The sequence below is a fragment of the Syngnathus scovelli genome, chromosome 10 (genome assembly GCF_024217435.2).
Source record: "Syngnathus scovelli strain Florida chromosome 10, RoL_Ssco_1.2, whole genome shotgun sequence".
NCBI classification, from domain to species: Eukaryota; Metazoa; Chordata; class Actinopteri; order Syngnathiformes; family Syngnathidae; genus Syngnathus; species Syngnathus scovelli.
Window position 1 is genome coordinate 9,810,566 of NC_090856.1, and position 26,371 is coordinate 9,836,936.

The 26,371-nt window shown below is 43.5% G+C and overlaps 29 non-coding genes and 2 pseudogenes across 29 annotated transcripts; all 31 read left to right on the forward strand.

The window, feature by feature from the left end:
- Positions 1–374: 374 nt before the first annotated feature.
- LOC125976433 (U2 spliceosomal RNA) lies at positions 375–565 on the forward strand. Its single transcript, XR_007484320.1, has one exon. It is a non-coding gene; the product is annotated as a U2 spliceosomal RNA (small nuclear RNA).
- Positions 566–975: 410 nt separating this feature from the next.
- Positions 976–1,166, forward strand: LOC125976449 (U2 spliceosomal RNA). The gene has a single exon (XR_007484336.1). It is a non-coding gene; the product is annotated as a U2 spliceosomal RNA (small nuclear RNA).
- Positions 1,167–2,135: 969 nt separating this feature from the next.
- Positions 2,136–2,326, forward strand: LOC125976452 (U2 spliceosomal RNA). The gene has a single exon (XR_007484339.1). It is a non-coding gene; the product is annotated as a U2 spliceosomal RNA (small nuclear RNA).
- Positions 2,327–2,953: 627 nt separating this feature from the next.
- On the forward strand, positions 2,954–3,083 carry LOC125976427 (U1 spliceosomal RNA; annotated as a pseudogene).
- Positions 3,084–3,220: 137 nt separating this feature from the next.
- LOC125976444 (U2 spliceosomal RNA) lies at positions 3,221–3,411 on the forward strand. Its single transcript, XR_007484331.1, has one exon. It is a non-coding gene; the product is annotated as a U2 spliceosomal RNA (small nuclear RNA).
- Positions 3,412–3,833: 422 nt separating this feature from the next.
- LOC125976472 (U2 spliceosomal RNA) lies at positions 3,834–4,024 on the forward strand. The gene has a single exon (XR_007484357.1). It is a non-coding gene; the product is annotated as a U2 spliceosomal RNA (small nuclear RNA).
- Positions 4,025–4,994: 970 nt separating this feature from the next.
- Positions 4,995–5,185, forward strand: LOC125976453 (U2 spliceosomal RNA). Its single transcript, XR_007484340.1, has one exon. It is a non-coding gene; the product is annotated as a U2 spliceosomal RNA (small nuclear RNA).
- A 627-nt stretch (positions 5,186–5,812) lies between these two features.
- LOC125976409 (U1 spliceosomal RNA) lies at positions 5,813–5,976 on the forward strand. The gene has a single exon (XR_007484300.1). It is a non-coding gene; the product is annotated as a U1 spliceosomal RNA (small nuclear RNA).
- A 661-nt stretch (positions 5,977–6,637) lies between these two features.
- On the forward strand, positions 6,638–6,751 carry LOC125976495 (U5 spliceosomal RNA). Its single transcript, XR_007484375.1, has one exon. It is a non-coding gene; the product is annotated as a U5 spliceosomal RNA (small nuclear RNA).
- Positions 6,752–7,593: 842 nt separating this feature from the next.
- LOC125976405 (U1 spliceosomal RNA) lies at positions 7,594–7,757 on the forward strand. The gene has a single exon (XR_007484296.1). It is a non-coding gene; the product is annotated as a U1 spliceosomal RNA (small nuclear RNA).
- A 784-nt stretch (positions 7,758–8,541) lies between these two features.
- Positions 8,542–8,732, forward strand: LOC125976459 (U2 spliceosomal RNA). Its single transcript, XR_007484345.1, has one exon. It is a non-coding gene; the product is annotated as a U2 spliceosomal RNA (small nuclear RNA).
- A 422-nt stretch (positions 8,733–9,154) lies between these two features.
- LOC125976463 (U2 spliceosomal RNA) lies at positions 9,155–9,345 on the forward strand. The gene has a single exon (XR_007484348.1). It is a non-coding gene; the product is annotated as a U2 spliceosomal RNA (small nuclear RNA).
- Positions 9,346–10,314: 969 nt separating this feature from the next.
- On the forward strand, positions 10,315–10,505 carry LOC125976454 (U2 spliceosomal RNA). Its single transcript, XR_007484341.1, has one exon. It is a non-coding gene; the product is annotated as a U2 spliceosomal RNA (small nuclear RNA).
- Positions 10,506–11,132: 627 nt separating this feature from the next.
- On the forward strand, positions 11,133–11,296 carry LOC125976411 (U1 spliceosomal RNA). The gene has a single exon (XR_007484302.1). It is a non-coding gene; the product is annotated as a U1 spliceosomal RNA (small nuclear RNA).
- Positions 11,297–11,956: 660 nt separating this feature from the next.
- LOC125976496 (U5 spliceosomal RNA) lies at positions 11,957–12,070 on the forward strand. The gene has a single exon (XR_007484376.1). It is a non-coding gene; the product is annotated as a U5 spliceosomal RNA (small nuclear RNA).
- Positions 12,071–12,912: 842 nt separating this feature from the next.
- On the forward strand, positions 12,913–13,076 carry LOC125976420 (U1 spliceosomal RNA). The gene has a single exon (XR_007484311.1). It is a non-coding gene; the product is annotated as a U1 spliceosomal RNA (small nuclear RNA).
- Positions 13,077–13,857: 781 nt separating this feature from the next.
- On the forward strand, positions 13,858–14,035 carry LOC125976474 (U2 spliceosomal RNA; annotated as a pseudogene).
- A 411-nt stretch (positions 14,036–14,446) lies between these two features.
- Positions 14,447–14,637, forward strand: LOC125976464 (U2 spliceosomal RNA). The gene has a single exon (XR_007484349.1). It is a non-coding gene; the product is annotated as a U2 spliceosomal RNA (small nuclear RNA).
- A 969-nt stretch (positions 14,638–15,606) lies between these two features.
- On the forward strand, positions 15,607–15,797 carry LOC125976470 (U2 spliceosomal RNA). The gene has a single exon (XR_007484355.1). It is a non-coding gene; the product is annotated as a U2 spliceosomal RNA (small nuclear RNA).
- A 627-nt stretch (positions 15,798–16,424) lies between these two features.
- Positions 16,425–16,588, forward strand: LOC125976412 (U1 spliceosomal RNA). The gene has a single exon (XR_007484303.1). It is a non-coding gene; the product is annotated as a U1 spliceosomal RNA (small nuclear RNA).
- A 661-nt stretch (positions 16,589–17,249) lies between these two features.
- LOC125976497 (U5 spliceosomal RNA) lies at positions 17,250–17,363 on the forward strand. Its single transcript, XR_007484377.1, has one exon. It is a non-coding gene; the product is annotated as a U5 spliceosomal RNA (small nuclear RNA).
- Positions 17,364–18,205: 842 nt separating this feature from the next.
- Positions 18,206–18,369, forward strand: LOC125976400 (U1 spliceosomal RNA). Its single transcript, XR_007484291.1, has one exon. It is a non-coding gene; the product is annotated as a U1 spliceosomal RNA (small nuclear RNA).
- Positions 18,370–19,153: 784 nt separating this feature from the next.
- On the forward strand, positions 19,154–19,344 carry LOC125976446 (U2 spliceosomal RNA). Its single transcript, XR_007484333.1, has one exon. It is a non-coding gene; the product is annotated as a U2 spliceosomal RNA (small nuclear RNA).
- A 422-nt stretch (positions 19,345–19,766) lies between these two features.
- LOC125976465 (U2 spliceosomal RNA) lies at positions 19,767–19,957 on the forward strand. The gene has a single exon (XR_007484350.1). It is a non-coding gene; the product is annotated as a U2 spliceosomal RNA (small nuclear RNA).
- A 969-nt stretch (positions 19,958–20,926) lies between these two features.
- Positions 20,927–21,117, forward strand: LOC125976456 (U2 spliceosomal RNA). The gene has a single exon (XR_007484342.1). It is a non-coding gene; the product is annotated as a U2 spliceosomal RNA (small nuclear RNA).
- A 627-nt stretch (positions 21,118–21,744) lies between these two features.
- LOC125976413 (U1 spliceosomal RNA) lies at positions 21,745–21,908 on the forward strand. Its single transcript, XR_007484304.1, has one exon. It is a non-coding gene; the product is annotated as a U1 spliceosomal RNA (small nuclear RNA).
- Positions 21,909–22,568: 660 nt separating this feature from the next.
- On the forward strand, positions 22,569–22,682 carry LOC125976498 (U5 spliceosomal RNA). Its single transcript, XR_007484378.1, has one exon. It is a non-coding gene; the product is annotated as a U5 spliceosomal RNA (small nuclear RNA).
- An 849-nt stretch (positions 22,683–23,531) lies between these two features.
- On the forward strand, positions 23,532–23,695 carry LOC125976401 (U1 spliceosomal RNA). Its single transcript, XR_007484292.1, has one exon. It is a non-coding gene; the product is annotated as a U1 spliceosomal RNA (small nuclear RNA).
- A 784-nt stretch (positions 23,696–24,479) lies between these two features.
- Positions 24,480–24,670, forward strand: LOC125976447 (U2 spliceosomal RNA). Its single transcript, XR_007484334.1, has one exon. It is a non-coding gene; the product is annotated as a U2 spliceosomal RNA (small nuclear RNA).
- Positions 24,671–25,092: 422 nt separating this feature from the next.
- On the forward strand, positions 25,093–25,283 carry LOC125976471 (U2 spliceosomal RNA). Its single transcript, XR_007484356.1, has one exon. It is a non-coding gene; the product is annotated as a U2 spliceosomal RNA (small nuclear RNA).
- Positions 25,284–25,910: 627 nt separating this feature from the next.
- On the forward strand, positions 25,911–26,074 carry LOC125976414 (U1 spliceosomal RNA). The gene has a single exon (XR_007484305.1). It is a non-coding gene; the product is annotated as a U1 spliceosomal RNA (small nuclear RNA).
- Positions 26,075–26,371: the final 297 nt, after the last annotated feature.

Sequence of the window (26,371 nt, forward strand, 5' to 3'; positions counted from 1 at the left end):
GTCAAAATGTTCATCAAACACCTATTGTGCTTTCGGTCCCGAAATGTATCCAAACATCGGATTGTTTTTGGCGAATGACTAATTTGTCTTGTTGGTCATTAAAAGCTATTCCCATCAGGAGTTCAGTTCATCGTTATTCTATTGGGTCAACGTGAACCACGTGACACTAAACCTACGTGAACACACGAAAATCTGCAACCATTTGTTCGATGCACAGGTTGAAAACAGCACAGTGACGCATTATCATTCCAAACTGTTAATAGTTGTTGTTTGGGTGGTCGGTACGTGGCATTAGAATGAGTCGATACATTTAAACCGTAACTTGAATTGGTAGTCTCTTTATTGAAGTGGTTGCCTCAAACCCATCGGTGGTTATCGCTTCTCGGCCTTTTGGCTAAGATCAAGTGTAGTATCTGTTCTTATCAGTTTAATATCTGATACGTCCCCTATCCGGGGACCATATATTAAATTGATTTTTGGAACAGGGAGATGGAATAGGGGCTTGCTCCGTCCACTCCACGCATCGACCTGGTATTGCAGTACCTCCAGGAACGGTGCACTCCCTCTCTACTGGTTACATCAAGAGTAGTTTACTCAGAAAGCCGTTGCAATCTGGTTTGATTTAAGTTCATGACGGCTCGACTTAAGCGACAGCGAAAGATTTTACGTACCCGTTGCATAATTTCTGGTAGTGGGGGACTGCGTTCGTGCTCTCCCCTGATCAAAATGTGAATGGTAACCAAATGACGATCAACAATTGTGTTTCAGCCAAATCTAAAATGCACCACTAGATGGCGATTCCATGGTAATGTTTACACTTACGTGTCGTTGTGAGTCCACGCTTGCTCTGCTGGTCGTAGAGTTCGGTTCCACGCTTGCTCGGTACGTGGCATTAGAATGAGTCGATACATTTAAACCGTAACTTGAATTGGTAGTCTCTTTATTGAAGTGGTTGCCTCAAACCCATCAGTGGTTATCGCTTCTCGGCCTTTTGGCTAAGATCAAGTGTAGTATCTGTTCTTATCAGTTTAATATCTGATACGTCCCCTATCCGGGGACCATATATTTAATTGATTTTTGGAACAGGGAGATGGAATAGGGGCTTGCTCCGTCCACTCCACGCATCGACCTGGTATTGCAGTACCTCCAGGAGTGGTGCACCCCCCCCCTCTACTGGTTGAATCAAGAGTAGTTTACACAGAAAGCCGTTGCAATCTGGTTTGATTTAAGTTCATGAGGAGCTCGACTGAAGCGGCAGCGAAAGATTTTACGTACCCGTTGCATAATTTCTGGTAGTGGGGGACTGCGTTCGCGCTCTCCCCTGATCAAAATGTGAATGGTAACCAAATGACGATCGACAATTGGGTTTCAGCCAAATCTAAAATGCACCACTAGATGGCGATTCCATGGTAATGTTTACACTTACATGTCGTTGTGAGTCCACGCTTGCTCTGCTGCTCGTAGAGTTCGGTTCCACGCTTGCTCTCCTGCTCATAGAGTTCGGTTCCAACTCCCTTCCCGGACCTGTTTGTTTGCATTGTGCACGTTCTCCAGTCTGGTTTTCTTACATTTCCCCAAAACATGCATGATAGGCCCATTGAGCGCTCCAAAATACCCGTAGGTGCGAGTACGGACGTTTTTTCCGTCTCTGTGTGCCCTGCGATTGGCTGGCAAACGTTTCAAGGTGTCTCCCGCCTACTGCCCGATGACTGCTGGGATTGGCTCCAGCTCGCCCGTGACCCCCCGTTTTTTTTTTTTTCCGTCAAAATGTTCATCAAACAGCTATTGTGCTTTCGGTCCCGAAATGTATCAAAACATCGGATTGTTTTTGGCGAATGACTAATTCCTTTGGTTGTCCATTAAAAGCTATTCCCATCAGGAGCTCAGTTCATCGTTATTTTATTGGGTCAACGTGAACCACATGACACTAAACCTACGCGAACACACGAAAATCTGCAACCATTTGTTCGATGCACAGGTTGAAAACAGCACAGTGATGCATTATCATTCCAAACTGTTAATAGTTGTTGTTTGGGTGGTCGGTATGAGGCATTAGCATGAGTCGATACATTTAAACCGTAACTTGAATTGGTAGTCTCTTTATTGAAGTGGTTGCCTGAGACCAGCTTCCGGTTATCGCTTCTCGGCCTTTTGGCTAAGATCAAGTGTAGTATCTGTTCTTATCAGTTTAATATCTGATACGTCCCCTATCTGGGGACCATATATTAAATTGGTTTTTGGAGCAGGGAGATGGAATAGGGGCTTGCTCCGTCCACTCCACGCATCGACCTGGTATTGCAGTACCTCCAGGAATGGTGCGCCCCCCTCTACTGGTCAAATCAACAGTCTATAACCCGGAAAGCCATTGCAATCCGATATTTTGATTTAAATTCATAGCGGCTCGATTTAAGCGGCAATTAATTCTTTGCGTTTCTTTGCTTCAGATTTCCCATCGTTGTTCCAGGAATTTTTAGTACAATTCTTATTCTCAAGTTTTTAAGAAAATGTCATTTTCAAAACTTGCTCAGAAAAAGAAATAGATATATTTTTCTGCGGTAATGTTGGAGATTTTCAATAAATACAAATTCATACCGTTTTAGGGTTCTCAGGTGAAAAGAGGCAATGCATGATGGGCATGTTTTTACTTCATTTATTATGGTTTATTATGGTTGCTGCCATCACCACTAGATGGCGACTCTGAGAAAAAGGAGGTGAACAGAGGCGTGGAGGCAATAGAAACAGAAGCAAAGTATGATGGTAATGTTTTTTAATCTATTTTTTTACGTAATTAATAATGCTTTGGTTTTGTAATGACTAAAGGTACTATGTTAACAGTTCTATGAATGCTGTCTCGTCCACTGAATATGTGTGCTCACACATTTGTAGCAAATTAGCCTCTGACTGAAGATGGTGTGCGCGGTAAAGACCTCGGCCCCGGCGACTTGAACAACTCATACTTACCTGGCAGGGGAGACACCATGATCAAGAAGGTGGTTCACCCAGGGTGAGGCTCAGCCATTGCACTTCGGTTGTGCTGACCTCTGCGAATTCCCCAAATGTGGGAATCTCGACTGCACAGTGACGCATTATCATTCCAAACTGTTAATAGTTGTTGTTTGGGTGGTCGGTACGTGGCATTAGAATGAGTCGATACATTTAAACCGTAACTTGAATTGGTAGTCTCTTTATTGAAGTGGTTGCCTCAAACCCATCGGTGGTTATCGCTTCTCGGCCTTTTGGCTAAGATCAAGTGTAGTATCTGTTCTTATCAGTTTAATATCTGATACGTCCCCTATCCGGGGACCATATATTAAATTGATTTTTGGAACAGGGAGATGGAATAGGGGCTTGCTCCGTCCACTCCACGCATCGACCTGGTATTGCAGTACCTCCAGGAACGCTGCACCCCCTCTCTACTGGTTAAATCAAGAGTAGTTTACTCAGAAAGCCGTTGCGATCTGAGTTGCAATCTGGTTTGGTTTAAGTTCATGACGGCTCGACTTAAGCGACAGCGAAAGATTTTACGTACCCGTTGCATAATTTCTGGTAGTGGGGGACTGCGTTCGTGCTCTCCCCTGATCAAAATGTGAATGGTAACCAAATGACGATCAACAATTGTGTTTCAGCCAAATCTAAAATGCACCACTAGATGGCGATTCCATGGTAATGTTTACACTTACGTGTCGTTGTGAGTCCACGCTTGCTCTGCTGGTCGTAGAGTTCGGTTCCACGCTTGCTCGGTACGTGGCATTAGAATGAGTCGATACATTTAAACCGTAACTTGAATTGGTAGTCTCTTTATTGAAGTGGTTGCCTCAAACCCATCAGTGGTTATCGCTTCTCGGCCTTTTGGCTAAGATCAAGTGTAGTATCTGTTCTTATCAGTTTTATATCTGATACGTCCCCTATCCGGGGACCATATATTTAATTGATATTTGGAACAGGGAGATGGAATAGGGGCTTGCTCCGTCCACTCCACGCATCGACCTGGTATTGCAGTACCTCCAGGAGTGGTGCACCCCCCCCCCTCTACTGGTTAAATCAAGAGTAGTTTACACAGAAAGCTGTTGCAATCTGGTTTGATTTAAGTTCATGAGGAGCTCGACTGAAGCGGCAGCGAAAGATTTTACGTACCCGTTGCATAATTTCTGGTAGTGGGGGACTGCGTTCGCGCTCTCCCCTGATCAAAATGTGAATGGTAACCAAATGACGATCGACAATTGGGTTTCAGCCAAATCTAAAATGCACCACTAGATGGCGATTCCATGGTAATGTTTACACTTACATGTCGTTGTGAGTCCACGCTTGCTCTGCTGCTCGTAGAGTTCGGTTCCACGCTTGCTCTCCTGCTCATAGAGTTCGGTTCCAACTCCCTTCCCGGACCTGTTTGTTTGCATTGTGCACGTTCTCCAGTCTGGTTTTCTTACATTTCCCCAAAACATGCATGATAGGCCCATTGAGCGCTCCAAAATACCCGTAGGTGCGAGTACGGACGTTTTTTCCGTCTCTGTGTGCCCTGCGATTGGCTGGCAAACGTTTCAAGGTGTCTCCCGCCTACTGCCCGATGACTGCTGGGATTGGCTCCAGCTCGCCCGTGACCCCCCGTTTTTTTTTTTTTCCGTCAAAATGTTCATCAAACAGCTATTGTGCTTTCGGTCCCGAAATGTATCAAAACATCGGATTGTTTTTGGCGAATGACTAATTCCTTTGGTTGGTCATTAAAAGCTATTCCCATCAGGAGCTCAGTTCATCGTTATTTTATTGGGTCAACGTGAACCACATGACACTAAACCTACGCGAACACACGAAAATCTGCAACCATTTGTTCGATGCACAGGTTGAAAACAGCACAGTGATGCATTATCATTCCAAACTGTTAATAGTTGTTGTTTGGGTGGTCGGTATGAGGCATTAGCATGAGTCGATACATTTAAACCGTAACTTGAATTGGTAGTCTCTTTATTGAAGTGGTTGCCTGAGACCAGCTTCCGGTTATCGCTTCTCGGCCTTTTGGCTAAGATCAAGTGTAGTATCTGTTCTTATCAGTTTAATATCTGATACGTCCCCTATCTGGGGACCATATATTAAATTGGTTTTTGGAGCAGGGAGATGGAATAGGGGCTTGCTCCGTCCACTCCACGCATCGACCTGGTATTGCAGTACCTCCAGGAATGGTGCGCCCCCCTCTACTGGTCAAATCAACAGTCTATAACCCGGAAAGCCATTGCAATCCGATATTTTGATTTAAATTCATAGCGGCTCGATTTAAGCGGCAATTAATTCTTTGCGTTTCTTTGCTTCAGATTTCCCATCGTTGTTCCAGGAATTTTTAGTACAATTCTTATTCTCAAGTTTTTAAGAAAATGTCATTTTCAAAACTTGCTCAGAAAAAGAAATAGATATATTTTTCTGCGGTAATGTTGGAGATTTTCAATAAATACAAATTCATACCGTTTTAGGGTTCTCAGGTGAAAAGAGGCAATGCATGATGGGCATGTTTTTACTTCATTTATTATGGTTTATTATGGTTGCTGCCATCACCACTAGATGGCGACTCTGAGAAAAAGGAGGTGAACAGAGGCGTGGAGGCAATAGAAACAGAAGCAAAGTATGATGGTAATGTTTTTTAATCTATTTTTTTACGTAATTAATAATGCTTTGGTTTTGTAATGACTAAAGGTACTATGTTAACAGTTCTATGAATGCTGTCTCGTCCACTGAATATGTGTGCTCACACATTTGTAGCAAATTAGCCTCTGACTGAAGATGGTGTGCGCGGTAAAGACCTCGGCCCCGGCGACTTGAACAACTCATACTTACCTGGCAGGGGAGACACCATGATCAAGAAGGTGGTTCACCCAGGGTGAGGCTCAGCCATTGCACTTCGGTTGTGCTGACCTCTGCGAATTCCCCAAATGTGGGAATCTCGACTGCATAATTTGTGGTAGTGGGGGACTGCGTTCGCGCTCTCCCCTGATTTTCTTGTGTAATACAGAATCATGGCAGAAGTGTACTTACGCGTAGCTTAAAACTACAGCGACGGGACACAGAGCGTTTTGCAGCATTAACTGTGCTTTTACTTGCCTAACTTCATTAAACAAATTAGTAAGTGCAAAATAAAATGAAGTAACTACGTTCCCGACTTGTTACATGATACGAACGTATGTTTTTGTAAAAATAAAAATAATAGACCTTGATATAACTTCCACATAACCTGCTTTCTGGAATACCCCCATGGATCATTTCCCGTTCTCAATTTACCTACACTATAAAGAAAAACTAATGGCCAAAACGTACGTGGACCCAGACAACTGATTTTACTTGCAGTACTCACACACACACACAAAAAAAAAAAAAAAAAATAGTCGCCCAATCGATAGGCGACGCTGACCCTGGGTCATCGTGTTCCCACAATCCTTTGCGCTGACATCGTTTACGACGACGAACTACATTTCTAAACACCAAATACTTGTCTGAACTATACGTCTTGGTTGGTCATCCTAAATATAGCCAATATAGCAAGGTCTATTATTCTTCATTTTTTTAAAAAATTGTTGTTACAACCTGAGTGTGACACCGCCTGCTAATTTGGTGAGACCAGCAATGGGCTGGCCCGTTTTAGGCGGGTTTAGGCAGTCTACTCTTGTTTCTCTTCAGATCGTATAAATCTTTCGCCTTTTACTAAAGATTTCCGTGGGGAGCAACAACAAGAGTCTATCTCAATTTTTTGATGCTCTGCGAAAGCGGAGCTTCCTCTCTCTGTCTAAAAGTATATATAGTCGTAATGGCTACCTCCCCAAGTGCACCTGCGTGAGTGAAAAGTTTTGGCTCCTACAGAACTTGAAAATGACCAAAATCTTTTCACGCAGGTGCGCTTAACGAGGGAATCACACGGACACTCCATTAGGTACACCGCCATTTTCAAGTGTACCTAATAACAGTCCACTTTTAGGGAAATATCATGGTCAAAGGTGTCAAGCTCTCAATCTTGGAAAATATGTTGGAATGATATTGGTCATTTTCAAGTTCTGCTGGAGCTAAAACTTTTCACGCAGGTGCGCTTAACGAGGGAATCACACGGACACTCCATTAGGTACACCGCCATTTTTCAAGTTCCCTCGTTACGTGCACCCGCGTGAAAAGTTTTAGCTCCTGCAGACCGTGAAAAGACCAAAAACTTTTCACGCAGGTGCGCTTACGCAGTTTAGCGTCATGAATAAAGCGAACATATGTAAATTTATAATGTAAGTGAAAACCCACACAAGCGCAGGATTGCGAAGCTTGTTGAATTAAAATCCACAAAGAAGTCTTCGGGCTGCACTTTGACGGAAAAAAAAAAATACAATGAGAATATTAGATGAGGACAATCTTACATTATAAATGGAAGGAATACAAACACGTCATAAATTCCGAAGAAAATGTTCTAATTAATCTCTAATTAATGATCATAAGCATGCACAGATTACTGTTAACAGTTGTACGAAGGCTGTCTCATCCACTGAATATGTGTGCTCACACATTTGTAGCAAATTAGCCTCTGACTGAAGATGGTGTGCACGGTACAGACTTCGGCCCCGGCGACTTGTACAACTCATACTTACCTGGCAGGGGAGATACCATGATCAAGAAAGTGGTTCACCCAGGGTGAGGCTCAACCATTGCACTTCGGTTGTGCTGACCCCTGCGAATTCCCCAAATGTGGGAATTTCGACTGCATAATTTCTGGCAGTGGGGGACTGCGTTCGCGCTCTCCCCTGATCAAAATGTGAATGGTAGCCAAGTGATGAGCAACAATTGCGTTTCAGCCAAATCTAAAACGCACCACTAGATGGTGATTCCACGGTAATGTTTACACTTAAAACGTGTCGTTGTGAGTCCAGGCTTGCTCTGCTGCTCATAGAGTTCGGTTCCAACTCTCTTCCCGGACCTGTTTGTTTGCATTGTGCACGTTCTCCACTCTGGTTTTCTTCCATTTCCCCAAAACATGCATGATAGGCCCATTGAGCGCTCCAAAATGCCCGTAGGTGCGAGTGTGGACGTTTTTTCGTCTCTGTGTGCCCTGCGATTGGCTGGCAAACGTTTCAAGGTGTCCCCCGCCTACTGCCTGATGACTGCTGGGATTGGCTCCACCACGCCCGCGACCCCCTGTTTTTTTTTTTTTTTTTTCGTCAAAATGTTCATCAAACACCTATTGTGCTTTCGGTCCCGAAATGTATCCAAACATCGGATTGTTTTTGGCGAATGACTAATTTGTCTTGTTGGTCATTAAAAGCTATTCCCATCAGGAGTTCAGTTCATCGTTATTCTATTGGGTCAACGTGAACCACGTGACACTAAACCTACGTGAACACACGAAAATCTGCAACCATTTGTTCGATGCACAGGTTGAAAACAGCACAGTGACGCATTATCATTCCAAACTGTTAATAGTTGTTGTTTGGGTGGTCGGTACGTGGCATTAGAATGAGTCGATACATTTAAACCGTAACTTGAATTGGTAGTCTCTTTATTGAAGTGGTTGCCTCAAACCCATCGGTGGTTATCGCTTCTCGGCCTTTTGGCTAAGATCAAGTGTAGTATCTGTTCTTATCAGTTTAATATCTGATACGTCCCCTATCCGGGGACCATATATTAAATTGATTTTTGGAACAGGGAGATAGAATAGGGGCTTGCTCCGTCCACTCCACGCATCGACCTGGTATTGCAGTACCTCCAGGAACGCTGCACCCCCTCTCTACTGGTTAAATCAAGAGTAGTTTACTCAGAAAGCCGTTGCGATCTGAGTTGCAATCTGGTTTGGTTTAAGTTCATGACGGCTCGACTTAAGCGACAGCGAAAGATTTTACGTACCCGTTGCATAATTTCTGGTAGTGGGGGACTGCGTTCGTGCTCTCCCCTGATCAAAATGTGAATGGTAACCAAATGACGATCAACAATTGTGTTTCAGCCAAATCTAAAATGCACCACTAGATGGCGATTCCATGGTAATGTTTACACTTACGTGTCGTTGTGAGTCCACGCTTGCTCTGCTGGTCGTAGAGTTCGGTTCCACGCTTGCTCGGTACGTGGCATTAGAATGAGTCGATACATTTAAACCGTAACTTGAATTGGTAGTCTCTTTATTGAAGTGGTTGCCTCAAACCCATCAGTGGTTATCGCTTCTCGGCCTTTTGGCTAAGATCAAGTGTAGTATCTGTTCTTATCAGTTTAATATCTGATACGTCCCCTATCCGGGGACCATATATTTAATTGATATTTGGAACAGGGAGATGGAATAGGGGCTTGCTCCGTCCACTCCACGCATCGACCTGGTATTGCAGTACCTCCAGGAGTGGTGCACCCCCCCCCTCTACTGGTTAAATCAAGAGTAGTTTACACAGAAAGCTGTTGCAATCTGGTTTGATTTAAGTTCATGAGGAGCTCGACTGAAGCGGCAGCGAAAGATTTTACGTACCCGTTGCATAATTTCTGGTAGTGGGGGACTGCGTTCGCGCTCTCCCCTGATCAAAATGTGAATGGTAACCAAATGACGATGGACAATTGGGTTTCAGCCAAATCTAAAATGCACCACTAGATGGCGATTCCATGGTAATGTTTACACTTACATGTCGTTGTGAGTCCACGCTTGCTCTGCTGCTCGTAGAGTTCGGTTCCACGCTTGCTCTCCTGCTCATAGAGTTCGGTTCCAACTCCCTTCCCGGACCTGTTTGTTTGCATTGTGCACGTTCTCCAGTCTGGTTTTCTTACATTTCCCCAAAACATGCATGATAGGCCCATTGAGCGCTCCAAAATACCCGTAGGTGCGAGTACGGACGTTTTTTCCGTCTCTGTGTGCCCTGCGATTGGCTGGCAAACGTTTCAAGGTGTCTCCCGCCTACTGCCCGATGACTGCTGGGATTGGCTCCAGCTCGCCCGTGACCCCCCGTTTTTTTTTTTTTCCGTCAAAATGTTCATCAAACAGCTATTGTGCTTTCGGTCCCGAAATGTATCAAAACATCGGATTGTTTTTGGCGAATGACTAATTCCTTTGGTTGGTCATTAAAAGCTATTCCCATCAGGAGCTCAGTTCATCGTTATTTTATTGGGTCAACGTGAACCACATGACACTAAACCTACGCGAACACACGAAAATCTGCAACCATTTGTTCGATGCACAGGTTGAAAACAGCACAGTGATGCATTATCATTCCAAACTGTTAATAGTTGTTGTTTGGGTGGTCGGTATGAGGCATTAGCATGAGTCGATACATTTAAACCGTAACTTGAATTGGTAGTCTCTTTATTGAAGTGGTTGCCTGAGACCAGCTTCCGGTTATCGCTTCTCGGCCTTTTGGCTAAGATCAAGTGTAGTATCTGTTCTTATCAGTTTAATATCTGATACGTCCCCTATCTGGGGACCATATATTAAATTGGTTTTTGGAGCAGGGAGATGGAATAGGGGCTTGCTCCGTCCACTCCACGCATCGACCTGGTATTGCAGTACCTCCAGGAATGGTGCGCCCCCCTCTACTGGTCAAATCAACAGTCTATAACCCGGAAAGCCATTGCAATCCGATATTTTGATTTAAATTCATAGCGGCTCGATTTAAGCGGCAATTAATTCTTTGCGTTTCTTTGCTTCAGATTTCCCATCGTTGTTCCAGGAATTTTTAGTACAATTCTTATTCTCAAGTTTTTAAGAAAATGTCATTTTCAAAACTTGCTCAGAAAAAGAAATAGATATATTTTTCTGCGGTAATGTTGGAGATTTTCAATAAATACAAATTCATACCGTTTTAGGGTTCTCAGGTGAAAAGAGGCAATGCATGATGGGCATGTTTTTACTTCATTTATTATGGTTTATTATGGTTGCTGCCATCACCACTAGATGGCGACTCTGAGAAAAAGGAGGTGAACAGAGGCGTGGAGGCAATAGAAACAGAAGCAAAGTATGATGGTAATGTTTTTTAATCTATTTTTTTACGTAATTAATAATGCTTTGGTTTTGTAATGACTAAAGGTACTATGTTAACAGTTCTATGAATGCTGTCTCGTCCACTGAATATGTGTGCTCACACATTTGTAGCAAATTAGCCTCTGACTGAAGATGGTGTGCGCGGTAAAGACCTCGGCCCCGGCGACTTGAACAACTCATACTTACCTGGCAGGGGAGACACCATGATCAAGAAGGTGGTTCACCCAGGGTGAGGCTCAGCCATTGCACTTCGGTTGTGCTGACCTCTGCGAATTCCCCAAATGTGGGAATCTCGACTGCATAATTTGTGGTAGTGGGGGACTGCGTTCGCGCTCTCCCCTGATTTTCTTGTGTAATACAGAATCATGGCAGAAGTGTACTTACGCGTAGCTTAAAACTACAGCGACGGGACACAGAGCGTTTTGCAGCATTAACTGTGCTTTTACTTGCCTAACTTCATTAAACAAATTAGTAAGTGCAAAATAAAATGAAGTAACTACGTTCCCGACTTGTTACATGATACGAACGTATGTTTTTGTAAAAATAAAAATAATAGACCTTGATATAACTTCCACATAACCTGCTTTCTGGAATACCCCCATGGATCATTTCCCGTTCTCAATTTACCTACACTATAAAGAAAAACTAATGGCCAAAACGTACGTGGACCCAGACAACTGATTTTACTTGCAGTACTCACACACACACACAAAAAAAAAAAAAAAAATAGTCGCCCAATCGATAGGCGACGCTGACCCTGGGTCATCGTGTTCCCACAATCCTTTGCGCTGACATCGTTTACGACGACGAACTACATTTCTAAACACCAAATACTTGTCTGAACTATACGTCTTGGTTGGTCATCCTAAATATAGCCAATATAGCAAGGTCTATTATTCTTCATTTTTTTAAAAAATTGTTGTTACAACCTGAGTGTGACACCGCCTGCTAATTTGGTGAGACCAGCAATGGGCTGGCCCGTTTTAGGCGGGTTTAGGCAGTCTACTCTTGTTTCTCTTCAGATCGTATAAATCTTTCGCCTTTTACTAAAGATTTCCGTGGGGAGCAACAACAAGAGTCTATCTCAATTTTTTGATGCTCTGCGAAAGCGGAGCTTCCTCTCTCTGTCTAAAAGTATATATAGTCGTAATGGCTACCTCCCCAAGTGCACCTGCGTGAGTGAAAAGTTTTGGCTCCTACAGAACTTGAAAATGACCAAAATCTTTTCACGCAGGTGCGCTTAACGAGGGAATCACACGGACACTCCATTAGGTACACCGCCATTTTCAAGTGTACCTAATAACAGTCCACTTTTAGGGAAATATCATGGTCAAAGGTGTCAAGCTCTCAATCTTGGAAAATATGTTGGAATGATATTGGTCATTTTCAAGTTCTGCTGGAGCTAAAACTTTTCACGCAGGTGCGCTTAACGAGGGAATCACACGGACACTCCATTAGGTACACCGCCATTTTTCAAGTTCCCTCGTTACGTGCACCCGCGTGAAAAGTTTTAGCTCCTGCAGACCGTGAAAAGACCAAAAACTTTTCACGCAGGTGCGCTTACGCAGTTTAGCGTCATGAATAAAGCGAACATATGTAAATTTATAATGTAAGTGAAAACCCACACAAGCGCAGGATTGCGAAGCTTGTTGAATTAAAATCCACAAAGAAGTCTTCGGGCTGCACTTTGACGGAAAAAAAAAAATACAATGAGAATATTAGATGAGGACAATCTTACATTATAAATGGAAGGAATACAAACACGTCATAAATTCCGAAGAAAATGTTCTAATTAATCTCTAATTAATGATCATAAGCATGCATAGATTACTGTTAACAGTTGTACGAAGGCTGTCTCATCCACTGAATATGTGTGCTCACACATTTGTAGCAAATTAGCCTCTGACTGAAGATGGTGTCCACGGTACAGACTTCGGCCCCGGCGACTTGTACAACTCATACTTACCTGGCAGGGGAGATACCATGATCAAGAAAGTGGTTCACCCAGGGTGAGGCTCAAGCATTGCACTTCGGTTGTGCTGACCCCTGCGAATTCCCCAAATGTGGGAATCTCGACTGCATAATTTCTGGCAGTGGGGGACTGCGTTCGCGCTCTCCCCTGATCAAAATGTGAATGGTGACCAAGTGATGATCAACAATTGCGTTTCAGCCAAATCTAAAACGCACCACTAGATGGTGATTCCACGGTAATGTTTACACTTAAAACGTGTCGTTGTGAGTCCAGGCTTGCTCTGCTGCTCATAGAGTTCGGTTCCAACTCTCTTCCCGGACCTGTTTGTTTGCATTGTGCACGTTCTCCACTCTGGTTTTCTTCCATTTCTCCAAAACATGCATGATAGGCCCATTGAGCGCTCCAAAATGCCCGTAGGTGCGAGTGTGGACGTTTTTTCGTCTCTGTGTGCCTGCGATTGGCTGGCAAACGTTTCAAGGTGTCCCCCGCCTACTGCCCGATGACTGCTGGGATTGGCTCCAGCACGCCCGCGACCCCCTGTTTTTTTTTTTTTTTTCGTCAAAATGTTCATCAAACACCTATTGTGCTTTCGGTCCCGAAATGTATCCAAACATCGGATTGTTTTTGGCGAATGACTAATTTGTCTTGTTGGTCATTAAAAGCTATTCCCATCAGGAGTTCAGTTCATCGTTATTCTATTGGGTCAACGTGAACCACGTGACACTAAACCTACGTGAACACACGAAAATCTGCAACCATTTGTTCGATGCACAGGTTGAAAACAGCACAGTGACGCATTATCATTCCAAACTGTTAATAGTTGTTGTTTGGGTGGTCGGTACGTGGCATTAGAATGAGTCGATACATTTAAACCGTAACTTGAATTGGTAGTCTCTTTATTGAAGTGGTTGCCTCAAACCCATCGGTGGTTATCGCTTCTCGGCCTTTTGGCTAAGATCAAGTGTAGTATCTGTTCTTATCAGTTTAATATCTGATACGTCCCCTATCCGGGGACCATATATTAAATTGATTTTTGGAATAGGGGCTTGCTCCGTCCACTCCACGCATCGACCTGGTATTGCAGTACCTCCAGGAACGGTGCACCCCCTCTCTACTGGTTACATCAAGAGTAGTTTACTCAGAAAGCCGTTGCAATCTGGTTTTGATTTAAGTTCATGACGGCTCGACTTAAGCGACAGCGAAAGATTTTACGTACCCGTTGCATAATTTCTGGTAGTGGGGGACTGCGTTCGTGCTCTCCCCTGATCAAAATGTGAATGGTAACCAAATGACGATCAACAATTGTGTTTCAGCCAAATCTAAAATGCACCACTAGATGGCGATTCCATGGTAATGTTTACACTTACGTGTCGTTGTGAGTCCACACTTGCTCTGCTGGTCGTAGAGTTCGGTTCCACGCTTGCTCGGTACGTGGCATTAGAATGAGTCGATACATTTAAACCGTAACTTGAATTGGTAGTCTCTTTATTGAAGTGGTTGCCTCAAACCCATCAGTGGTTATCGCTTCTCGGCCTTTTGGCTAAGATCAAGTGTAGTATCTGTTCTTATCAGTTTAATATCTGATACGTCCCCTATCCGGGGACCATATATTTAATTGATATTTGGAACAGGGAGATGGAATAGGGGCTTGCTCCGTCCACTCCACGCATCGACCTGGTATTGCAGTACCTCCAGGAGTGGTGCACCCCCCCCCTCTACTGGTTAAATCAAGAGTAGTTTACACAGAAAGCCGTTGCAATCTGGTTTGATTTAAGTTCATGAGGAGCTCGACTGAAGCGGCAGCGAAAGATTTTACGTACCCGTTGCATAATTTCTGGTAGTGGGGGACTGCGTTCGCGCTCTCCCCTGATCAAAATGTGAATGGTAACCAAATGACGATCGACAATTGGGTTTCAGCCAAATCTAAAATGCACCACTAGATGGCGATTCCATGGTAATGTTTACACTTACATGTCGTTGTGAGTCCACGCTTGCTCTGCTGCTCGTAGAGTTCGGTTCCACGCTTGCTCTCCTGCTCATAGAGTTCGGTTCCAACTCCCTTCCCGGACCTGTTTGTTTGCATTGTGCACGTTCTCCAGTCTGGTTTTCTTACATTTCCCCAAAACATGCATGATAGGCCCATTGAGCGCTCCAAAATACCCGTAGGTGCGAGTACGGACGTTTTTTCCGTCTCTGTGTGCCCTGCGATTGGCTGGCAAACGTTTCAAGGTGTCTCCCGCCTACTGCCCGATGACTGCTGGGATTGGCTCCAGCTCGCCCGTGACCCCCCGTTTTTTTTTTTTTCCGTCAAAATGTTCATCAAACAGCTATTGTGCTTTCGGTCCCGAAATGTATCAAAACATCGGATTGTTTTTGGCGAATGACTAATTCCTTTGGTTGGTCATTAAAAGCTATTCCCATCAGGAGCTCAGTTCATCGTTATTTTATTGGGTCAACGTGAACCACATGACACTAAACCTACGCGAACACACGAAAATCTGCAACCATTTGTTCGATGCACAGGTTGAAAACAGCACAGTGATGCATTATCATTCCAAACTGTTAATAGTTGTTGTTTGGGTGGTCGGTATGAGGCATTAGCATGAGTCGATACATTTAAACCGTAACTTGAATTGGTAGTCTCTTTATTGAAGTGGTTGCCTGAGACCAGCTTCTGGTTATCGCTTCTCGGCCTTTTGGCTAAGATCAAGTGTAGTATCTGTTCTTATCAGTTTAATATCTGATACGTCCCCTATCCGGGGACCATATATTTAATTGATATTTGGAACAGGGAGATGGAATAGGGGCTTGCTCCGTCCACTCCACGCATCGACCTGGTATTGCAGTACCTCCAGGAATGGTGCGCCCCCCTCTACTGGTCAAATCAACAGTCTATAACCCGGAAAGCCATTGCAATCCGATATTTTGATTTAAATTCATAGCGGCTCGATTTAAGCGGCAATTAATTCTTTGCGTTTCTTTGCTTCAGATTTCCCATCGTTGTTCCAGGAATTTTTAGTACAATTCTTATTCTCAAGTTTTTAAGAAAATGTCATTTTCAAAACTTGCTCAGAAAAAGAAATAGATATATTTTTCTGCGGTAATGTTGGAGATTTTCAATAAATACAAATTCATACCGTTTTAGGGTTCTCAGGTGAAAAGAGGCAATGCATGATGGGCATGTTTTTACTTCATTTATTATGGTTTATTATGGTTGCTGCCATCACCACTAGATGGCGACTCTGAGAAAAAGGAGGTGAACAGAGGCGTGGAGGCAATAGAAACAGAAGCAAAGTATGATGGTAATGTTTTTTAATCTATTTTTTTACGTAATTAATAATGCTTTGGTTTTGTAATGACTAAAGGTACTATGTTAACAGTTCTATGAATGCTGTCTCGTCCACTGAATATGTGTGCTCACACATTTGTAGCAAATTAGCCTCTGACTGAAGATGGTGTGCGCGGTAAAGACCTCGGCCCCGGCGACTTGAACAACTCATACTTACCTGGCAGGGGAGACACCATGATCAAGAAGGTGGTTCACCCAGGGTGAGGCTCAGCCATTGCACTTCGGTTGTGCTGACCTCTGCGAATTCCCCAAATGTGGGAATCTCGACTGCATAATTTGTGGTAGTGGGGGACTGCGTTCGCGCTCTCCCCTGATTTTCTTGTGTAATACAGAATCATGGCAGAAGTGTACTTACGCGTAGCTTAAAACTACAGCGACGGGACACAGAGCGTTTTGCAGCATTAACTGTGCTTTTACTTGCCTAACTTCATTAAACAAATTAGTAAGTGCAAAATAAAATGAAGTAACTACGTTCCCGACTTGTTACATGATACGAACGTATGTTTTTGTAAAAATAAAAATAATAGACCTTGATATAACTTCCACATAACCTGCTTTCTGGAATACCCCCATGGATCATTTCCCGTTCTCAATTTACCTACACTATAAAGAAAAACTAATGGCCAAAACGTACGTGGACCCAGACAACTGATTTTACTTGCAGTACTCACACACACACACAAAAAAAAAAAAAAAAAATAGTCGCCCAATCGATAGGCGACGCTGACCCTGGGTCATCGTGTTCCCACAATCCTTTGCGCTGACATCGTTTACGACGACGAACTACATTTCTAAACACCAAATACTTGTCTGAACTATACGTCTTGGTTGGTCATCCTAAATATAGCCAATATAGCAAGGTCTATTATTCTTCATTTTTTTAAAAAATTGTTGTTACAACCTGAGTGTGACACCGCCTGCTAATTTGGTGAGACCAGCAATGGGCTGGCCCGTTTTAGGCGGGTTTAGGCAGTCTACTCTTGTTTCTCTTCAGATCGTATAAATCTTTCGCCTTTTACTAAAGATTTCCGTGGGGAGCAACAACAAGAGTCTATCTCAATTTTTTGATGCTCTGCGAAAGCGGAGCTTCCTCTCTCTGTCTAAAAGTATATATAGTCGTAATGGCTACCTCCCCAAGTGCACCTGCGTGAGTGAAAAGTTTTGGCTCCTACAGAACTTGAAAATGACCAAAATCTTTTCACGCAGGTGCGCTTAACGAGGGAATCACACGGACACTCCATTAGGTACACCGCCATTTTCAAGTGTACCTAATAACAGTCCACTTTTAGGGAAATATCATGGTCAAAGGTGTCAAGCTCTCAATCTTGGAAAATATGTTGGAATGATATTGGTCATTTTCAAGTTCTGCTGGAGCTAAAACTTTTCACGCAGGTGCGCTTAACGAGGGAATCACACGGACACTCCATTAGGTACACCGCCATTTTTCAAGTTCCCTCGTTACGTGCACCCGCGTGAAAAGTTTTAGCTCCTGCAGACCGTGAAAAGACCAAAAACTTTTCACGCAGGTGCGCTTACGCAGTTTAGCGTCATGAATAAAGCGAACATATGTAAATTTATAATGTAAGTGAAAACCCACACAAGCGCAGGATTGCGAAGCTTGTTGAATTAAAATCCACAAAGAAGTCTTCGGGCTGCACTTTGACGGAAAAAAAAAAATACAATGAGAATATTAGATGAGGACAATCTTACATTATAAATGGAAGGAATACAAACACGTCATAAATTCCGAAGAAAATGTTCTAATTAATCTCTAATTAATGATCATAAGCATGCACAGATTACTGTTAACAGTTGTACGAAGGCTGTCTCATCCACTGAATATGTGTGCTCACACATTTGTAGCAAATTAGCCTCTGACTGAAGATGGTGTGCACGGTACAGACTTCGGCCCCGGCGACTTGTACAACTCATACTTACCTGGCAGGGGAGATACCATGATCAAGAAAGTGGTTCACCCAGGGTGAGGCTCAACCATTGCACTTCGGTTGTGCTGACCCCTGCGAATTCCCCAAATGTGGGAATCTCGACTGCATAATTTCTGGCAGTGGGGGACTGCGTTCGCGCTCTCCCCTGATCAAAATGTGAATGGTAGCCAAGTGATGAGCAACAATTGCGTTTCAGCCAAATCTAAAACGCACCACTAGATGGTGATTCCACGGTAATGTTTACACTTAAAACGTGTCGTTGTGAGTCCAGGCTTGCTCTGCTGCTCATAGAGTTCGGTTCCAACTCTCTTCCCGGACCTGTTTGTTTGCATTGTGCACGTTCTCCACTCTGGTTTTCTTCCATTTCCCCAAAACATGCATGATAGGCCCATTGAGCGCTCCAAAATGCCCGTAGGTGCGAGTGTGGACGTTTTTTCGTCTCTGTGTGCCCTGCGATTGGCTGGCAAACGTTTCAAGGTGTCCCCCGCCTACTGCCCGATGACTGCTGGGATTGGCTCCACCACGCCCGCGACCCCCTGTTTTTTTTTTTTTTTTTTCGTCAAAATGTTCATCAAACACCTATTGTGCTTTCGGTCCCGAAATGTATCCAAACATCGGATTGTTTTTGGCGAATGACTAATTTGTCTTGTTGGTCATTAAAAGCTATTCCCATCAGGAGTTCAGTTCATCGTTATTCTATTGGGTCAACGTGAACCACGTGACACTAAACCTACGTGAACACACGAAAATCTGCAACCATTTGTTCGATGCACAGGTTGAAAACAGCACAGTGACGCATTATCATTCCAAACTGTTAATAGTTGTTGTTTGGGTGGTCGGTACGTGGCATTAGAATGAGTCGATACATTTAAACCGTAACTTGAATTGGTAGTCTCTTTATTGAAGTGGTTGCCTCAAACCCATCGGTGGTTATCGCTTCTCGGCCTTTTGGCTAAGATCAAGTGTAGTATCTGTTCTTATCAGTTTAATATCTGATACGTCCCCTATCCGGGGACCATATATTAAATTGATTTTTGGAACAGGGAGATGGAATAGGGGCTTGCTCCGTCCACTCCACGCATCGACCTGGTATTGCAGTACCTCCAGGAACGCTGCACCCCCTCTCTACTGGTTAAATCAAGAGTAGTTTACTCAGAAAGCCGTTGCGATCTGAGTTGCAATCTGGTTTGGTTTAAGTTCATGACGGCTCGACTTAAGCGACAGCGAAAGATTTTACGTACCCGTTGCATAATTTCTGGTAGTGGGGGACTGCGTTCGTGCTCTCCCCTGATCAAAATGTGAATGGTAACCAAATGACGATCAACAATTGTGTTTCAGCCAAATCTAAAATGCACCACTAGATGGCGATTCCATGGTAATGTTTACACTTACGTGTCGTTGTGAGTCCACGCTTGCTCTGCTGGTCGTAGAGTTCGGTTCCACGCTTGCTCGGTACGTGGCATTAGAATGAGTCGATACATTTAAACCGTAACTTGAATTGGTAGTCTCTTTATTGAAGTGGTTGCCTCAAACCCATCAGTGGTTATCGCTTCTCGGCCTTTTGGCTAAGATCAAGTGTAGTATCTGTTCTTATCAGTTTAATATCTGATACGTCCCCTATCCGGGGACCATATATTTAATTGATATTTGGAACAGGGAGATGGAATAGGGGCTTGCTCCGTCCACTCCACGCATCGACCTGGTATTGCAGTACCTCCAGGAGTGGTGCACCCCCCCCCTCTACTGGTTAAATCAAGAGTAGTTTACACAGAAAGCCGTTGCAATCTGGTTTGATTTAAGTTCATGAGGAGCTCGACTGAAGCGGCAGCGAAAGATTTTACGTACCCGTTGCATAATTTCTGGTAGTGGGGGACTGCGTTCGCGCTCTCCCCTGATCAAAATGTGAATGGTAACCAAATGACGATGGACAATTGGGTTTCAGCCAAATCTAAAATGCACCACTAGATGGCGATTCCATGGTAATGTTTACACTTACATGTCGTTGTGAGTCCACGCTTGCTCTGCTGCTCGTAGAGTTCGGTTCCACGCTTGCTCTCCTGCTCATAGAGTTCGGTTCCAACTCCCTTCCCGGACCTGTTTGTTTGCATTGTGCACGTTCTCCAGTCTGGTTTTCTTACATTTCCCCAAAACATGCATGATAGGCCCATTGAGCGCTCCAAAATACCCGTAGGTGCGAGTACGGACGTTTTTTCCGTCTCTGTGTGCCCTGCGATTGGCTGGCAAACGTTTCAAGGTGTCTCCCGCCTACTGCCCGATGACTGCTGGGATTGGCTCCAGCTCGCCCGTGACCCCCCGTTTTTTTTTTTTTCCGTCAAAATGTTCATCAAACAGCTATTGTGCTTTCGGTCCCGAAATGTATCAAAACATCGGATTGTTTTTGGCGAATGACTAATTCCTTTGGTTGGTCATTAAAAGCTATTCCCATCAGGAGCTCAGTTCATCGTTATTTTATTGGGTCAACGTGAACCACATGACACTAAACCTACGCGAACACACGAAAATCTGCAACCATTTGTTCGATGCACAGGTTGAAAACAGCACAGTGATGCATTATCATTCCAAACTGTTAATAGTTGTTGTTTGGGTGGTCGGTATGAGGCATTAGCATGAGTCGATACATTTAAACCGTAACTTGAATTGGTAGTCTCTTTATTGAAGTGGTTGCCTGAGACCAGCTTCCGGTTATCGCTTCTCGGCCTTTTGGCTAAGATCAAGTGTAGTATCTGTTCTTATCAGTTTAATATCTGATACGTCCCCTATCTGGGGACCATATATTAAATTGGTTTTTGGAGCAGGGAGATGGAATAGGGGCTTGCTCCGTCCACTCCACGCATCGACCTGGTATTGCAGTACCTCCAGGAATGGTGCGCCCCCCTCTACTGGTCAAATCAACAGTCTATAACCCGGAAAGCCATTGCAATCCGATATTTTGATTTAAATTCATAGCGGCTCGATTTAAGCGGCAATTAATTCTTTGCGTTTCTTTGCTTCAGATTTCCCATCGTTGTTCCAGGAATTTTTAGTACAATTCTTATTCTCAAGTTTTTAAGAAAATGTCATTTTCAAAACTTGCTCAGAAAAAGAAATAGATATATTTTTCTGCGGTAATGTTGGAGATTTTCAATAAATACAAATTCATACCGTTTTAGGGTTCTCAGGTGAAAAGAGGCAATGCATGATGGGCATGTTTTTACTTCATTTATTATGGTTTATTATGGTTGCTGCCATCACCACTAGATGGCGACTCTGAGAAAAAGGAGGTGAACAGAGGCGTGGAGGCAATAGAAACAGAAGCAAAGTATGATGGTAATGTTTTTTAATCTATTTTTTTACGTAATTAATAATGCTTTGGTTTTGTAATGACTAAAGGTACTATGTTAACAGTTCTATGAATGCTGTCTCGTCCACTGAATATGTGTGCTCACACATTTGTAGCAAATTAGCCTCTGACTGAAGATGGTGTGCGCGGTAAAGACCTCGGCCCCGGCGACTTGAACAACTCATACTTACCTGGCAGGGGAGACACCATGATCAAGAAGGTGGTTCACCCAGGGTGAGGCTCAGCCATTGCACTTCGGTTGTGCTGACCTCTGCGAATTCCCCAAATGTGGGAATCTCGACTGCATAATTTGTGGTAGTGGGGGACTGCGTTCGCGCTCTCCCCTGATTTTCTTGTGTACTACAGAATCATGGCAGAAGTGTACTTACGCGTAGCTTAAAACTACAGCGACGGGACACAGAGCGTTTTGCAGCTTTAACTGTGCTTTTACTTGCCTAACTTCATTAAACAAATTAGTAAGTGCAAAATAAAATGAAGTAACTACGTTCCCGACTTGTTACATGATACGAACGTATGTTTTTGTAAAAATAAAAATAATAGACCTTGATATAACTTCCACATAACCTGCTTTCTGGAATACCCCCATGGATCATTTCCCGTTCTCAATTTACCTACACTATAAAGAAAAACTAATGGCCAAAACGTACGTGGACCCAGACAACTGATTTTACTTGCAGTACTCACACACACACACAAAAAAAAAAAAAAAAATAGTCGCCCAATCGATAGGCGACGCTGACCCTGGGTCATCGTGTTCCCACAATCCTTTGCGCTGACATCGTTTACGACGACGAACTACATTTCTAAACACCAAATACTTGTCTGAACTATACGTCTTGGTTGGTCATCCTAAATATAGCCAATATAGCAAGGTTTATTATTCTTCATTTTTTTAAAAAATTGTTGTTACAACCTGAGTGTGACACCGCCTGCTAATTTGGTGAGACCAGCAATGGGCTGGCCCGTTTTAGGCGGGTTTAGGCAGTCTACTCTTGTTTCTCTTCAGATCGTATAAATCTTTCGCCTTTTACTAAAGATTTCCGTGGGGAGCAACAACAAGAGTCTATCTCAATTTTTTGATGCTCTGCGAAAGCGGAGCTTCCTCTCTCTGTCTAAAAGTATATATAGTCGTAATGGCTACCTCCCCAAGTGCACCTGCGTGAGTGAAAAGTTTTGGCTCCTACAGAACTTGAAAATGACCAAAATCTTTTCACGCAGGTGCGCTTAACGAGGGAATCACACGGACACTCCATTAGGTACACCGCCATTTTCAAGTGTACCTAATAACAGTCCACTTTTAGGGAAATATCATGGTCAAAGGTCAAAGGTGTCAAGCTCTCAATCTTGGAAAATATGTTGGAATGATATTGGTCATTTTCAAGTTCTGCTGGAGCTAAAACTTTTCACGCAGGTGCGCTTAACGAGGGAATCACACGGACACTCCATTAGGTACACCGCCATTTTTCAAGTTCCCTCGTTACGTGCACCCGCGTGAAAAGTTTTAGCTCCTGCAGACCGTGAAAAGACCAAAAACTTTTCACGCAGGTGCGCTTACGCAGTTTAGCGTCATGAATAAAGCGAACATATGTAAATTTATAATGTAAGTGAAAACCCACACAAGCACAGGATTGCGAAGCTTGTTGAATTAAAATCCACAAAGAAGTCTTCGGGCTGCACTTTGACGGAAAAAAAAAAATACAATGAGAATATTAGATGAGGACAATCTTACATTATAAATGGAAGGAATACAAACACGTCATAAATTCCGAAGAAAATGTTCTAATTAATCTCTAATTAATGATCATAAGCATGCACAGATTACTGTTAACAGTTGTACGAAGGCTGTCTCATCCACTGAATATGTGTGCTCACACATTTGTAGCAAATTAGCCTCTGACTGAAGATGGTGTGCACGGTACAGACTTCGGCCCCGGCGACTTGTACAACTCATACTTACCTGGCAGGGGAGATACCATGATCAAGAAAGTGGTTCACCCAGGGTGAGGCTCAACCATTGCACTTCGGTTGTGCTGACCCCTGCGAATTCCCCAAATGTGGGAATCTCGACTGCATAATTTCTGGCAGTGGGGGACTGCGTTCGCGCTCTCCCCTGATCAAAATGTGAATGGTAGCCAAGTGATGAGCAACAATTGCGTTTCAGCCAAATCTAAAACGCACCACTAGATGGTGATTCCACGGTAATGTTTACACTTAAAACGTGTCGTTGTGAGTCCAGGCTTGCTCTGCTGCTCATAGAGTTCGGTTCCAACTCTCTTCCCGGACCTGTTTGTTTGCATTGTGCACGTTCTCCACTCTGGTTTTCTTCCATTTCCCCAAAACATGCATGATAGGCCCATTGAGCGCTCCAAAATGCCCGTAGGTGCGAGTGTGGACGTTTTTTCGTCTCTGTGTGCCCTGCGATTGGCTGGCAAACGTTTCAAGGTGTCCCCCGCCTACTGCCCGATGACTGCTGGGATTGGCTCCACCACGCCCGCGACCCCCTGTTTTTTTTTTTTTTTTTTCGTCAAAATGTTCATCAAACACCTATTGTGCTTTCGGTCCCGAAATGTATCCAAACATCGGATTGTTTTTGGCGAATGACTAATTTGTCTTGTTGGTCATTAAAAGCTATTCCCATCAGGAGTTCAGTTCATCGTTATTCTATTGGGTCAACGTGAACCACGTGACACTAAACCTACGTGAACACACGAAAATCTGCAACCATTTGTTCGATGCACAGGTTGAAAACAGCACAGTGACGCATTATCATTCCAAACTGTTAATAGTTGTTGTTTGGGTGGTCGGTACGTGGCATTAGAATGAGTCGATACATTTAAACCGTAACTTGAATTGGTAGTCTCTTTATTGAAGTGGTTGCCTCAAACCCATCGGTGGTTATCGCTTCTCGGCCTTTTGGCTAAGATCAAGTGTAGTATCTGTTCTTATCAGTTTAATATCTGATACGTCCCCTATCCGGGGACCATATATTAAATTGATTTTTGGAACAGGGAGATGGAATAGGGGCTTGCTCCGTCCACTCCACGCATCGACCTGGTATTGCAGTACCTCCAGGAACGCTGCACCCCCTCTCTACTGGTTAAATCAAGAGTAGTTTACTCAGAAAGCCGTTGCGATCTGAGTTGCAATCTGGTTTGGTTTAAGTTCATGACGGCTCGACTTAAGCGACAGCGAAAGATTTTACGTACCCGTTGCATAATTTCTGGTAGTGGGGGACTGCGTTCGTGCTCTCCCCTGATCAAAATGTGAATGGTAACCAAATGACGATCAACAATTGTGTTTCAGCCAAATCTAAAATGCACCACTAGATGGCGATTCCATGGTAATGTTTACACTTACGTGTCGTTGTGAGTCCACGCTTGCTCTGCTGGTCGTAGAGTTCGGTTCCACGCTTGCTCGGTACGTGGCATTAGAATGAGTCGATACATTTAAACCGTAACTTGAATTGGTAGTCTCTTTATTGAAGTGGTTGCCTCAAACCCATCAGTGGTTATCGCTTCTCGGCCTTTTGGCTAAGATCAAGTGTAGTATCTGTTCTTATCAGTTTAATATCTGATACGTCCCCTATCCGGGGACCATATATTTAATTGATATTTGGAACAGGGAGATGGAATAGGGGCTTGCTCCGTCCACTCCACGCATCGACCTGGTATTGCAGTACCTCCAGGAATGGTGCGCCCCCCTCTACTGGTCAAATCAACAGTCTATAACCCGGAAAGCCATTGCAATCCGATATTTTGATTTAAATTCATAGCGGCTCGATTTAAGCGGCAATTAATTCTTTGCGTTTCTTTGCTTCAGATTTCCCATCGTTGTTCCAGGAATTTTTAGTACAATTCTTATTCTCAAGTTTTTAAGAAAATGTCATTTTCAAAACTTGCTCAGAAAAAGAAATAGATATATTTTTCTGCGGTAATGTTGGAGATTTTCAATAAATACAAATTCATACCGTTTTAGGGTTCTCAGGTGAAAAGAGGCAATGCATGATGGGCATGTTTTTACTTCATTTATTATGGTTTATTATGGTTGCTGCCATCACCACTAGATGGCGACTCTGAGAAAAAGGAGGTGAACAGAGGCGTGGAGGCAATAGAAACAGAAGCAAAGTATGATGGTAATGTTTTTTAATCTATTTTTTTACGTAATTAATAATGCTTTGGTTTTGTAATGACTAAAGGTACTATGTTAACAGTTCTATGAATGCTGTCTCGTCCACTGAATATGTGTGCTCACACATTTGTAGCAAATTAGCCTCTGACTGAAGATGGTGTGCGCGGTAAAGACCTCGGCCCCGGCGACTTGAACAACTCATACTTACCTGGCAGGGGAGACACCATGATCAAGAAGGTGGTTCACCCAGGGTGAGGCTCAGCCATTGCACTTCGGTTGTGCTGACCTCTGCGAATTCCCCAAATGTGGGAATCTCGACTGCATAATTTGTGGTAGTGGGGGACTGCGTTCGCGCTCTCCCCTGATTTTCTTGTGTAATACAGAATCATGGCAGAAGTGTACTTACGCGTAGCTTAAAACTACAGCGACGGGACACAGAGCGTTTTGCAGCATTAACTGTGCTTTTACTTGCCTAACTTCATTAAACAAATTAGTAAGTGCAAAATAAAATGAAGTAACTACGTTCCCGACTTGTTACATGATACGAACGTATGTTTTTGTAAAAATAAAAATAATAGACCTTGATATAACTTCCACATAACCTGCTTTCTGGAATACCCCCATGGATCATTTCCCGTTCTCAATTTACCTACACTATAAA